General features: G+C 36.5%; 1 protein-coding gene across 1 annotated transcript in view; it reads right to left on the bottom strand.

Moving 5' to 3' along the window:
* Nucleotides 1–14,077, bottom strand: part of GUCY1A2 (guanylate cyclase 1 soluble subunit alpha 2) — a 474,407-nt gene that overhangs the window by 287,253 nt on the left and 173,077 nt on the right. The window lies entirely within an intron of this gene.

Here is a 14,077-nt window from a genome sequence, read left to right as displayed (position 1 = left end):
TTAGCATCAGTCCTTCCAAAGAAATCCCAGGGTTGATCTCCTTCAGAATTGACTGGTTGGATCTCCTTTCAGTCCAAGGGACTCTCAAGAGTCTTCTCCAACACCACAGTTCAAAGGCATCAGTTCTTCAGTGCTCAGCCTTCTTCACAGTCCAACTCTCACATCCATACATGACTACTGGAAAAACCAAAGCCTTGACTAGATGGACCTTAGTCAGCAAAGTAATGTCTCTGCTTTTGAATATGCTGTCTAGGTTGGTCATAACTTTTCTTCCAAGGAGTTAGTGTCTTTTAATTTCATGACTGCAATCACCATCTGCAGTGATTTTGGAGCCCAAAAAAATAAAGTCTGACACTGTTTCCACTGTTTCCCCATCTGTTTCCCATGAAGTGATGGGACCGGACGCCATGATCTTCGTTTTGGGAATGTTGAGCTTTAAGCCAACTTTTTCACTCTCCTCTTTTACTTTCATCAAGAGGCTTTTTAGTTCCTCTTCACTTTCTGCCATAAGGGTGGTGTCATCTGCATATCTGAGGTTATTGATATTTCCTCCAACAATCTAATTAAAAATAAATTAAGGTATATACACTGCAAGATATCCAACCAGTCCATCCTAAAGGAGATCAGTCCTGCATGTTCATTGGAAGGACTGATGTTGAAGCTGAAACTCCAATACTTTGGCCACCTGATGCAATGAGATGACTCATTTGAAAAGACCCTGATGGCTGGGAAAGATTGAGGGCAGGAGGAGAAGGGGACAGCAGAGGATGAGATGGTTGGATGGCATCACCGACTCACTGGACATGGGTTTGGGTGGACTCTGGCAGTTGGTGATGGACAGGGAGGCCTGGCGTGCTGCAGTTCATGGGGTCACAAAGAGTCAGACATGACTGAGCGACTGAACTGATATACATAATATATAATTATGATCATTATATATATATATATAATTATTATATTATATAACAATCATATCAATTATTACAAGTAATTGGATTTATAACGTGCAGAATAATACTACAAAGTGGAGGGAGGGGCAGTAATGAACAGTATGAGAGTAAAACTGTTACAGTACACGAGTGCTAGGTCAGCACAAATTTGAAGGGTACTACAATATTATATGGGCTTCCCCAGTGGCTCAGTGAATAAAGAATTCACTTGCCAATGCAGGAGACACAGGAGATATGGGTTTGATCCCTGGGTTAGGAAGATCCCCTAGAGGAAGAAATGGCAACCCACTCCAGTATTCTTGCCTGGAGAATCCCATGAACAGAGGAGCCCAGTGGACTATACAGTCCATGGGGTAACAAAGAGTCAGACACAACCGAGCACACATCCACAGATACCTACGTGATATTATATGGGCTTTCCAGGTGGCACCAGTGGTAAAGAACCCACCAGCCAATGCAGGAGACATAAGAGACCAGGGTTCGATTCCTGTGTTGAGAAGATGCCCTGGAGGAAGTCATGGCCACCCACTCCAGTATTCCTGCCTGGAGAATCATATAGACAGAGGGTCCTGGAGGGCTATATTCCACAGGGTTGCACAGAGTTGGACACAACTGAAGTGATTTAGCATACATAAACACTCGAGATATTACATACTATAATCTGTAGAGTAACCACTAATAAAATTTAAAAAACAGTAAGAAACTAAAATGGCATTCTAAAAATGTTAAATACAAAAAGGTATTAAAGAAGGAATATAGGAACAAGAAGATATGAGACATAGAGAAACTAAGTTGCAATATGTTAGATAAAATCCAACCAAATCAACAATTGCATTAAATGTGAATATGCTACAATCCAATCAAAAGGCAGAGATTATCAGACTGTATAAAAAAGTGAAAGTTAACTACAGGAGTCAATAAGAGGTGACACACTTTAGATTAAAAAGTAGAGGTCCAAAGCAAAGGGGCAGAAGAAGACAAACCATACAACATTAACTGTATATCAAATTTGAAAAGAAGAAATGGTATTAATCCAGTGTATTTTGGGAAAGAGTTTTAAAAGTAAATACTTCTCAACTAATTTTTTGAGTCCATAGACATCACAAGAAGAAGTAAAGAATGGAGGAGGGAAATAAAAGATTGAAAAATAGATCAAAAAGGAATAAAGAAACTATTTGAATTCTTGGGTTATATGACCCTGTATGTAAAAAGCCCTAATGAATCGACCCCTCCAATTCAATATCAAACTATTCTGAGTTTAGGAAGGTCATAAGATTCAAGACCAATATACAGATATAATATATATTCCCTTATTCTAAGAAAAATAAAATTTCAAAACATCCCATTAATGATAAGATGAAGAATAAAAATAAAAAAGTACAAGAGCTGTACACTGAAAACCATAAACATTTCTTGACAAAGTGAAAGATCTAAATGAGTTGAGAAATATTCTCATGGAATGGAAGGAAACATTGTTAAGATAACCATACTTTCCAAACTGATCTATAAATTCAGTACGATCCCTATCAAAATTACAAAAGTATTTTATGAATCTAAAGGCAGATAATAAAATTATGTGGAAACACAAGGTATCTAGAAAAGCCAAAACAATTTCAAAAATGAATAAATTTGGAAGACTTAAAATATCCAATTACAAAACTTATTTTGATACAGTAATCAAAACATTTTGCTATTAGTATAAGGTCAGATATTTTAAAATAGAAAATAGGAAACCTAGAAATATTTTAGTCAATTAATTTTGACAAAGTTACAGAGGCAATTCATTGATGAAATGATAATTTTCTCAAAAACTGGTGAAACAATTTGATGTCTATGTGAAAAAAAAAAATTTGGGCACTTATGACATACAGAAAATATACCTCAAAATGGATCTAAAATCTAAATGTAAGAGCTAAGATATCTTTGATCCTGAGTTACACAGCAGTTTTATTAGGTATCATACCAAAAGCATGATCCATAAAAGGAAATAATGTTACCATCAAAATTAAAGCTTTTATATTTCAAAGACAGCACTGTTTGAAGTCAATATAATACCCAGAATGTATATTATTTTTAAGAAACTATAATTCAATAATAGGGAGATAAAAAACAATTAAATATAGGAAAATATTGATTATACATTTAACAATATATATATATATATGACTAGTTAATAAGCACAAGAAAAGATGCTTAACATCTTTAGTCATCAGGGAAATCTACACTAAACCCCCTACCACTCAGAACTCATTAGGATGATTATGATCAAAAAGAGTGAAAATATCGAGATCCAGTGAGAATATAAAGAAGCTCAAACCTGCATACATTACTGATGAAATGTGAAATGGCATGGCCTCTTGGGTAAACAGTGTGGCAATTTCTTTAAAAACTAAAACATAGACTTACCTTATCACATAGCAATTCCTCTCCTAGGAATTGGCCTAAGAGAATAGAAATATGTGCAACAAGACTCTTGTATTCAAATGTTCATTGAAACATTATTAATAATAGCCAAAATGTGAAAACAATCCAGTGTCCATGAACTCTTAAACAAACTGTGGTATATCCATGCAATGGAATACTGTTCAGTACTAAAAAGGAAAAAATTGCTTATACATGGTACAACATGAATAAACTTCAAAAATATCATGTCAGACCAAAAAAAAAAAAAAAAGGGCTACATTTTACAGTAACATTTATAAGAAATGTGTAGAAAAGGCATCTTTAGAGATGAAAGTAGACCAGTAGTTGCCTGGAGTTGGGAGTTAGAGCAGGGATGGACTGCAAATGGGCACAGGATTTTTGGTGTGACAAAGTACTCTAAAATGGAGTCTTTATCATAGTTACACAATTAAATACATTTAGTAAAAATAAGTGTACCATATATTTATACGAAATGGTAGTGTTAATAGAGAGCGCCATTAAAAATCAGGAAGTAGATGACACATTCAAAACAGCTGTTCAGATCCTCTCTGATCCACCTCCCAGAATACTGGAAATAAAAGCAAAAATAAACAAATGGGATCTAATTAAAATTAAAAGCTTCTGCACAACAAAGGAAAATATAAGCAAGGTGAAAAGACAGCCTTCTGAATGGGAGAAAATAATAGCAAATGAAGCAACTGACAAACAACTAATCTCAAAAATATACAAGCAACTTATGCAGCTCAATTCCAGAAAAATAAACGACCCAATCAAAAAATGGGCCAAAGAACTAAATAGACATTTCTCCAAAGAAGACATACGGATGGCTAACAAACACATGAAAAGATGCTCAACATCACTCATTATTAGAGAAATGCAAATCAAAACCACAATGAGGTACCACTTCACACCAGTCAGAATGGCAGTGATCCAAAAGTCTGCAAGAAATAAATGCTGGAGAGGGTGTGGAGAAAAGGGAACCCTCTTACACTGTTGGTGGGAATGCAAACTAGTACAGCCACTATGGAGAACAGTGTGGAGATTCCTTAAAAATTGCAAATAGAACTGCCTTATGACCCAGCAATCCCATTGCTGGGCATACACACCGAGGAAACCAGAATAGAAAGAGACACATGTACCCCAATGTTCATCACAGCACTGTTTATAATAGCCAGGACATGGAAACAACCTAGATGTCCATCATCAGATGAATGGATAAGAAAGCTGTGGTACATATACACAATGGAGTATTACTCAGCTATTAAAAAGAATACATTTGAATCAGTTCTAATGAGATGGATGAAACTGGAGCCGATTATACAGAGTGAAGTGAGCCAGAAAGAAAAACACCAATACAGTATACTAACACATATGAATAGAATTTAGAAAGATGGTAATGATGACCCTGTATGCAAGACAGCAAAAGAGACACAGATGTGTAGAGTGGAGTTTTGGACTCTGAGGGAGAGGGAGAGGGTGGGATAATTTGGGAGAATGACATTGAAACATGTATACTATCATGTAAGAAACGAATCACCAGTCTATGTTCGATGCAGGATACAGGATGCTTGGGGCTGGTGCACAGGGATGATCCGGAAGGATTATATGGGGTAGGAGGTGGGAGGGGGGTTCATGTTTGGGAGCTCATGTACACCTGTGGCGGATTCATGTCAATGTATGCCAAAACCAATACAGTATTGTAAAGTAAAATAAAGTAAAAATAAAAATTAAAAATAAAAACAGCTGTTCAAATGTTAATTTACTGAATCTGAAATCTGCCAGATAAATGAAATAATACTGTTAAAAACAAAACGAACAATTGGAGAAAAATTCTGAACAATTTTTAACTAAAGGGGCTAATTTCCCACTCATCAGAACCTACACTAGAACTAAATAATATCTGAAAGTAAGGGCACTTTCTTTTGTAAGTTCAAAGATTTAGACTTTCTTGACAACAAAACTAAAAACATGGCAAAATGCATATATTTAGCATGAGGATTACTATAAGGAATATATAATTCACCACGCAATCACCTACCTTGTCCTTTAAATATACAGAATAAGTATACAATAATATAACATACAGAATAAGTAACTATATAGTAATATAACATCTACTATATAGTAATCTTAACATTAATGGCATTAAAAAGAATCAAGAAAAAAATACCAGGATAAGCCTCAGTAATATCTGCATCAGAATTTCAATTTGGAAGTAGTGATATCAAGGCAACAGAGTAAATGGATGTGGCATTCATCTCTCCCCGACAAACACATCAAAAATAAATGTGTATGTTGACAAATTCTCACTGAAAACTAACTCTAGACTAGCAGAAGGACTCCTGTTCAGACAAGAGTGTAAGGAAAATAAATATGCAATTGAGCAGAAAGGGAAGAGAAGCAATTGAGTTGGGATTTGTGTCCAGGGAGGGGACTCAGATAAAATGGGCAATTACATGAGCCAACACTCCGGCGAAAACACTGGGGAGTAAGCATGTGAAGCCACAGGCTGGCATCCCAGTCCTGGACCTATGTGGAGAAGATACACCCCCTAGTCTAGGTGGAGGTCCACTGCAACAAACAGAAAGTTAGGGAAAAGACTGGACTCTGTTCCTGAAGTGTGCACACATACTAGCTAGTCCTTGAGGCAGATCAGAGATAGGTCTGCTCTGCTGGGGATCCTGTAACTAACTCTCAACATGCCCCCAAATGAGCAAAGTGCACACCCTACTCTTGCTTATTCCATGTCACAGCATGGCACTGAATCTAGGGTGAGAAGGACCACGAAAATATTTGACCATGGGACACAGAGGCAACCTAGTCCCAAGAAGGAAGTTGGTGCTTACTCAAGCAGTACCTCAGAAGCAGCCCAGATATCTGATGGTGAGCACTAGACCACAGCTAACCCAACACACACCAAGAATCCACCTAGGACCCCACCGGCCCAGGAAAGAAGCTTCACAACAGAGTGGGGATGGTGGAAGCAGAGGGTAATGATTTTCTATGAGTAACAAAGGGGACTTGCACCAAAGGCTGTAGACACCTACACATGCAGTGCATCAGACCTCTGGGCACTATGCAACTCCTCTGATGCAAGGTCTCTGGGCAGAGAGAGGGGGAAATATGTGCCTAATAGAGCCATAACAAGGCCAACACTCAAGGTTTCTGCTCCTGGAACTTGAGACAAAACTTCTGCCTCTGACAGAGCAGTGATGGCCACTGAGCAGAGAGGAAGTCCCACTTCGTACACAGTGCTGTCTCTAGCCACTCTACTGGACCCCCACCAGTCATTAACAGCAAGGTGATAGACACTAGTACACATCTAGGAAAGATGTGATTGTTGTCCATGTCAAGTTCAGTCCTCCCATCAAAGGTGTTGAGCATACACACTTTGCATAGATATGTTTCTATATAAGAAAAAAACAGTCCATTCTAAAGGGGATCAGTCCTGGGTGTTCTTTAGAAGGAATGATGCTAAAGCTGAAACTCCAGTACTTTGGCCACCTCATGCGAAGAGTTGACTCATTGGAGAAGACTCTGGTGCTGGGAGGGATTGGGGGCAGGAGGAGAAGGGGACGACAGAGGATGAGGTGGCTGGATGGCATTACCGACTTGATGGACGTGAGTTTGTGTGAACTCCGGGAGTTGGTGATGGACAGGGAAGCCTGGTGTGCTGCAATTCATGGGGTTGCAAAGAGTCAGACACGACTGAGCAACTGAACGGAACTGAAGAAAATACCTTCAAAAGTGCAATAGGTAACTGTTTCAACTAAATTCATAGAAGCAGAGAAAGTTAACTAAAGTTAAAAGGCAGAGGGACTATTCTTAATTGAAAGTGAAGTGAAGTCACTCAATCGTGTCCAACTCCTTGCGACCCCATGGACTATAGCCTACCAGGCTTCTCTGTCCATGAGATTTTCAAGGCAAGGGTACTGGAGTGGGTTTCCAGATCCTTCTCCAGAGGATCTTCCTGACCCAGGGATTGTACGTGGGTCTCTCACATTGTGGGCAGATGCTTTACCCTCTGCACCACCAAGGAAGCCCTCTTAATTGAAAGGGCCAGAGTAAACCATTGAAAAAAAAATACTGAAACAAACAATTCACCAGATAAGAATCCAAAACATTGATAATAAAAATGTTAACTGTATTAGGGAGAAGAAATTGTCTAAACCCTGATCATTTCAACAAGGAACTAGAAAACATAAAAAGACCCAATCAGGAATGAATAATACAATAGCTGAAATAAAAATCATACTACAAGGAATTAATAGCAGACTAAGTGATACATAAAGAAAGCTGAACACTGAAGAATTGATGCTTTTGAACTGTGGTGTTGAAGACTCTTGAGAGTCCCTTGGACTGCAATGATATCCAACCAGTTCATCCTAAAGGAGATCAGTCCTGAATATACATTGGAAGGACTGATGCTGAAACTGAAGCTCCAATACTCTGGCCACCTGATGTGAAGAACTGACTCGTTTAAAAATCCCTGAGGCTGGGAAAGACTGAAGGCATGAGGAGAAGGGGATGACAGAGGATGAGATGATTGGATGGCATCACCAACTTGATGGACATGAGTTTAAGCAAGCTCCTGGAGTTGGTGATGGACAGGGAAGCCTTGTGTGCTACAGCCCATGGGGTCACAAAGAGTCAGGCACAACTGAACGACTGAATTAAACTGAGCTGAAATGACACAGAAGGAACATGGAAATGATATGGAAAACAGAATGATGGAAATCACCCAATCAGAAAAGCAGAAAAAAAAAATAAATCTCAGAAAAAGAAATTAAGAGATTTTTAAAACAATATTAAGCATTCCAAAATTTACACTACAGGTGTCCAGAAAGGAAAAAGAGAGGGAAGGGGATTGAAAATGTATTTGGAGAAATTATGACTGAAAATTTCCCAAACCTATAGAAGGAAATCCAGGCACAGGAATCATGGAGTTCCAAATATGATGAACCCAAACAGATCTGGACCAAGATATATTATAATTGAAATGGCAAAAGTTAAGAAGAGAATCCCAAAGACACCAAGATAAAAAAGATACATATGAAATATATATAGGAAAATAAATATACATATGCATTTATATGAAAGATATAAATAAACCCTCATAAGCCTTTCAGCTAATTTATCCACAGAAATTTTACAGATCATAAGGACTATATGTATGTTGTCTACAAGAAACTCACTTTAGACCTAAAGACTCATATAGACTGAAAGTGAGAGGATAGAAACATATATTCCATGCAAACGGGAAGCAAAAAAAGCTGGGGTAGCAATCCTCATATCAGACAAAATAGACCTTAAAATAAAGAAAATTTCAAGAGATAAGGAAAGACACTACATCATGATCAAGGGTTCAATCCAAGAGGGAGTCATAAAAATTTTCAATATCTATGCACTCAACATAGGAGTACCTCAATACAAAAGTCAAACACTAAAAGACATAAAAGGAGAAATTGACAGTAACACAATAATAGTAGGAGACTTTAACACCCCACTCACACCTATGGACAGATCATCAAAACAGAAAATTAATAATAAAACACATGTCTTCAATGATACAATAGATGGGATGGATCTCATTGATATCTTCAGGACATTCCATCCAAATGCAGAAGAATACAGCTTCTTCTCAAGCACACATGGAGCATTCTCCAGGATAGACAACATCTTGCATCACAAATCAATCCTCAGTAAATTTAAGAAAATTTAAATAATATCAATCATCTTCTCCAACCACAATGTTATGAGACTAGATATCAGTTACAAGGAAAAAGCTGTAAGAAACAGAAACACATGGAGATTAAACAACACATTTGTAAATAACCAACAGGTTACTAAAGAATCAAAAGGGAAATAAAAAAAATCTAAAAACAAATGACAATAAAAACATGAGAACTCAAGTCCTATGGGATGCAGCAAAAGCAGTCCTAAGAGGGAAGTTTATAGCAATACAGTCCTACCTGAAGAAACAAGAAAAATATTGAATGACAACCTAATTTTACACCTAAAACAACTGGAAAAAGAAAAACAACAACAAAAAAAAAAAAAAACCCTCAAAATTAGAAGGAAAGAAATCATAAAGATCAGAGCAAAAATAAATGAAAAAGAAATTAAAGAAACAATAGTAAAGATTAATAAGACTAAAAACTGATTCCTTGAGAAGATTTTTTTTAAAAATGGACAAACCTTTAGCCAGACTCATCAAGAAAAAAAGAGAGAAGAATCAAATCAACAAAGTCAGAAATGAAAAAGGAGAGGTTACAACAGACAGTGTAGAAATACAAAGGATTGTAAGAGACTATTACAGATAATTCTATCAAACATTTTGAGAAGAGCTAATGCCTGTCCTAAAACTCTTTCAAAAAACTGCAGAGGAAGGAACACTTCCAAACTCATTCTACAAGGTAGATACCTGATACCAAAACCAATTCATAGACAACACAATAAAAGAAACCTACATACCAATATCACTGATGAACATAGATGCAAAAATCCTCAAAAAATTTTAGCTAACAAAATTCAGCAACACATCAAAAAGCTCATACACCATAGTCAAGTTGGGTTTATTCCAGGAATTCAAGGATTCTTCATTATATGTAAATCAATCAATGGATACACCATATTAACAAATTGAAAGAGAAAAACCATATGATAATCTCAGTAGATGCAGAAAAAGCCTTTGACATTATTCAGCACCAATATATGATTAAAACTTCAAAAACTGGACATAGAAGGAACCTTCCACAATATAGTAAAGACCATATATGATAAGCCTATAACAAATATTATTCTCAATAGTGAAAAGCTGAAAAAATTCCCCCTAAGATCAGGAACAAGACAAGGGTGCCCACTTTCACTACTATTATTCAACATAGTTCTGGATGTCCTAGCTACAGCAATCAGAGAAGGAAAGGAAATAAAAGGAATCCAGATCAGAAAAGAACTAAAGCTCTCACTGTTTGCAGATGACATGATATTATACATAGAAATCCCTAAACATATTATCAGAAAATTACTAGAGCTAATCAGCAAATTTAGCAAAGTTGCAGGATATAAAATCAAGGCAGAGAAATCACTTGCCTTTCTATATACTAACAATGAAAAATCCGAAAGAGAAATTAGGGAATCAATCCCATTCACCACTGCAACAAAAAGAATTAAATATCTAGGCATAAACTTACATAAGGAGACAAAAGAACTGTGCACAGAAAATTATAAGACACTGATGAAAGAAATCAAAGATAACATAAAAAGATGGAGAGATATTCCATGTTCCTGGGTAGAAAGAATCAATATTGTGAAAATGTCTATACTACCAAAGGCAATCTACAGATTCAATGTGACCCCTATCAAATTACCAATGATATTTTTCACAGAACTAGAACAAAAAATTTCACAATTCGCGTGGAAACAAAAAAAAAACCCTGAATAGCCAAAACAGTCTTCAGAAAGAAGAATGGAGCTGGAGGAATCAGCCTTCCTGGCTTCAGATTATACTACAAAGTTACAGTCATCAAGACAGTCTGGTACTGGCATAAAAACAGAAATATAGACCAATGGAATGAGATAGAAAGTCCAGAAATAAACCCATGCACCTATGGGTACCTTATTTTTGACAAACGAGGCAAGAATATACAATGGGGCAAAACAACCTCTTCAATCAATGGTGCTGGGAAAACTGAACAACTACATGCAAAAGAATGAAATTAGAACACTTCCTATAACCAAACACAAAGATAAATTCAAAATGAATTAAAGACCTAAACGTAAGACCAGAAACTATAAAACTCTTAGAGGAAAAGATAGACAGAACACTTGATGACATAAATCATAGCAAGACCCACCCTCTATGATCCACCTCCTTGAGTAATGGAAATAAAGACCAAAGTAAACAAGTGGGATCTGATTAAACTTAAAAACTTTTGCACAGCAAAGGAAACTATAGGCACAGTGAAAAGACAACCCTCAGAATGAGAGAAAATAAAAGCATCTGAAACAACTGGCAAAGGATTAATGTCCAAAATATACAAGCAGCTCATACAACTCAATATCAGAAAAATAAACAACCCAATCAAAAGGGGGGCAGAAGACCTAAACAGACATTTCTCCAAAGAAGACATACAGATGGCTAACAAACTCATGAAAAGATGCTCAACATCTCTCATTAGAGAAATGCAAATCAAAACTACAATGAGATATCACCTCACACCAGTCAGAACGGCCATCTCAAAAAGTCTACAAACAATAAATGCTGGCGAGGGTGTGGATAAAATGGAACACTCTTGCATTGTTGGTGGGAATGTAAATTGACACTGCCACTATGAAAGATGGTATGGTGGTAGCGGTTTAGTCTCTAAGTCGTGTCTGACTCTTGCGACCCCATGGACTATAGCCTGCCAGGTTCCTCTGTCCATGGGATTTTCCAGGCAAGAATACTGGAGTGGGTTGCCATTTCCTTCTCCATGGATTTTTCCGTCCCAGGAATTCAACCCAGGTCTCCTGCATTGCAGGTATATTTTTTACCGGCTGAGCTATGAGGGAAGCCCAGAAGATGGTATGGAGATTCCTTAAAAAGCTAGGAATAAAACCACCATATGACACAGCAATCCCACTCCTAGGCAAATACCCAGAGGAAACCAAAATTGAAAAAGATACATGTATCCCATTGTTCACTGCAGCACTGTTTACAATACCTAGAACATGGAAGCATCCTAGATAGCCATCGACAGATGAATGGATAAAGACATTGTGGTACATAAACACAATGGAATATTACTCAGCCATAAAAAAGAATGCATTTGAGTCAGTTCTAATGAGGTGGATGAACCGAGAACCTATTATACAAAGTGAAATGAGTCAGAAAGAGAAAGATAAATATTGTATTCTAATGTATATATACAGAATCTAGAAAAATGGTACTGAAGAATTTATTAACAGGGCAGCAATGGTGAAACAGACATAGATAATAGACTTATGGACATAGGGAAAGGGGAGGATAGGGTGATATGTATGGAAAGAGTAACATGGAATCTTATATTAGCATATGTAAAAGAGCCAACAGAAATTTGATGTATGACTCAGGAAACCCAAACAGGTGTTCTGTATCAACCTAGAAGGCTGGGATGGGGAGTAAGATGGGAGGGAGGTTCAAAAGGGAGGGATATATGTATACCCATGGCTGAGTCATGTTGAGGTTTGACAGAAAACAACAAAATTCTGTGAAGCAATTATCCTTCAATAAAATAATAAATTTAAAAGAAAAAGAAAGAAAGCTAGGGACTTTAAAATAATGATAATCTGTAAATAAAAAAGCAGACTCAAACAACAATCCTATAGAATTTGTGACAAATAGTCTTCTAGTCATTATTAAGAAGATAAACCCAAATCATATTTCATGATGATGTTAGGCAGACCTGGTACTTCCCCAAAATTATTCAACCTACTGATCTCCAGTACTTCCATAAGGCAAGAAGAGAGGTGAATGGATAGGAAGAATATTACAAAAAGAAAGGAACAATAATTGTAACAGTGGTAGAATTAATAATAATGAGCATTTAATCAACACTTAACCTTGAAGCCAAGGATATAAGAATTTTACATGGATTATATCATTTAATCTTTTCAAATAACTGTCTAAGATAGGCAGCCTAAGTTGTCAGGGAATATTTAACTTAATAACAGATTGAGCTCTTCCTGGCTGAAAATCAGATTCCCCTTTGCCTCTCTTTGGAAATCTATTCGATGCCCCTCAGTGACATTCTTGCTTCTGGTAATCAACACATGTCTTTAGACCTTATTACTGCTGAATAAAGATATAAATTCTCTGAAACTAAGATGATGACTACCTCACCAAATTGCTCACAGAAGTATTCTGCCTCTAGCTACATAGTTAACCCTAACTGACAACACAAAATGACAAAGATCATGGTTTAGTGAAAGCAATACAGTTCACTCTGAAAATGATTTACCATCATTCAGCTTATGATTAGCTCTTGTGTTTTTTGTTGTTTTTCTTTTTGATGGAAGGGGGTGGTAGATAATTGGTGGTATGTGCATAGCCAAAATAGTTACATTCCAAAGAAAGCCTTCACTGTAGACTAAAGAATAAATATCTTACACTGTTGAAAAATAGCACTTTCTTATAAAAGTCCAATATAAAACTGGAAACTTCAGACAACTATTAACAAGGCCAGCAATTACAGAAAAAAATCATGAATCAAGGCCAAATTTATCAACAGGATCATAATCTTTAATTCTGATTTTCTTCTTTTCATGTTTTAGAAAACTATAATTTTGACACTAAAATAACTGAAAAATATTACTCATCTGGTTAAGATTCCGTGTCATAACTTTATTGACTATAATTTTGTTTGGACTAACTGTAGCCTCTTGAATGTCTCATTCTAGCAAACCCAGGTGAATAAGCAGAAATGTAAACAGAACAAGAGGACTGCTATCCCTATTTTAAATAAAAATGCTGTCTATTGCTGGTTTATTTTTAAACAGCCACTAACATATTTAAATTATAATTGGATCTTCTTAATGAGCAGTTTCTTATTATTGGAACTTGCAGGGGGCCTTGACATTTGAGTCATCATCTCATTTTGTCTATTTCTTACTGTGACATACAAATTAAATAGACATACAAGCCAGATGAAATATAGGGGGAGAAACTTGAAGCAGTAACTTTA

This window comes from Oryx dammah, unplaced genomic scaffold (genome assembly GCF_014754425.2).
Source record: "Oryx dammah isolate SB20612 unplaced genomic scaffold, SCBI_Odam_1.1 HiC_scaffold_17, whole genome shotgun sequence".
Taxonomy (NCBI): domain Eukaryota; kingdom Metazoa; phylum Chordata; class Mammalia; order Artiodactyla; family Bovidae; genus Oryx; species Oryx dammah.
Note: the sequence above shows the minus strand (reverse complement) of the source record. Positions and strands in the feature narration are given on the sequence as shown.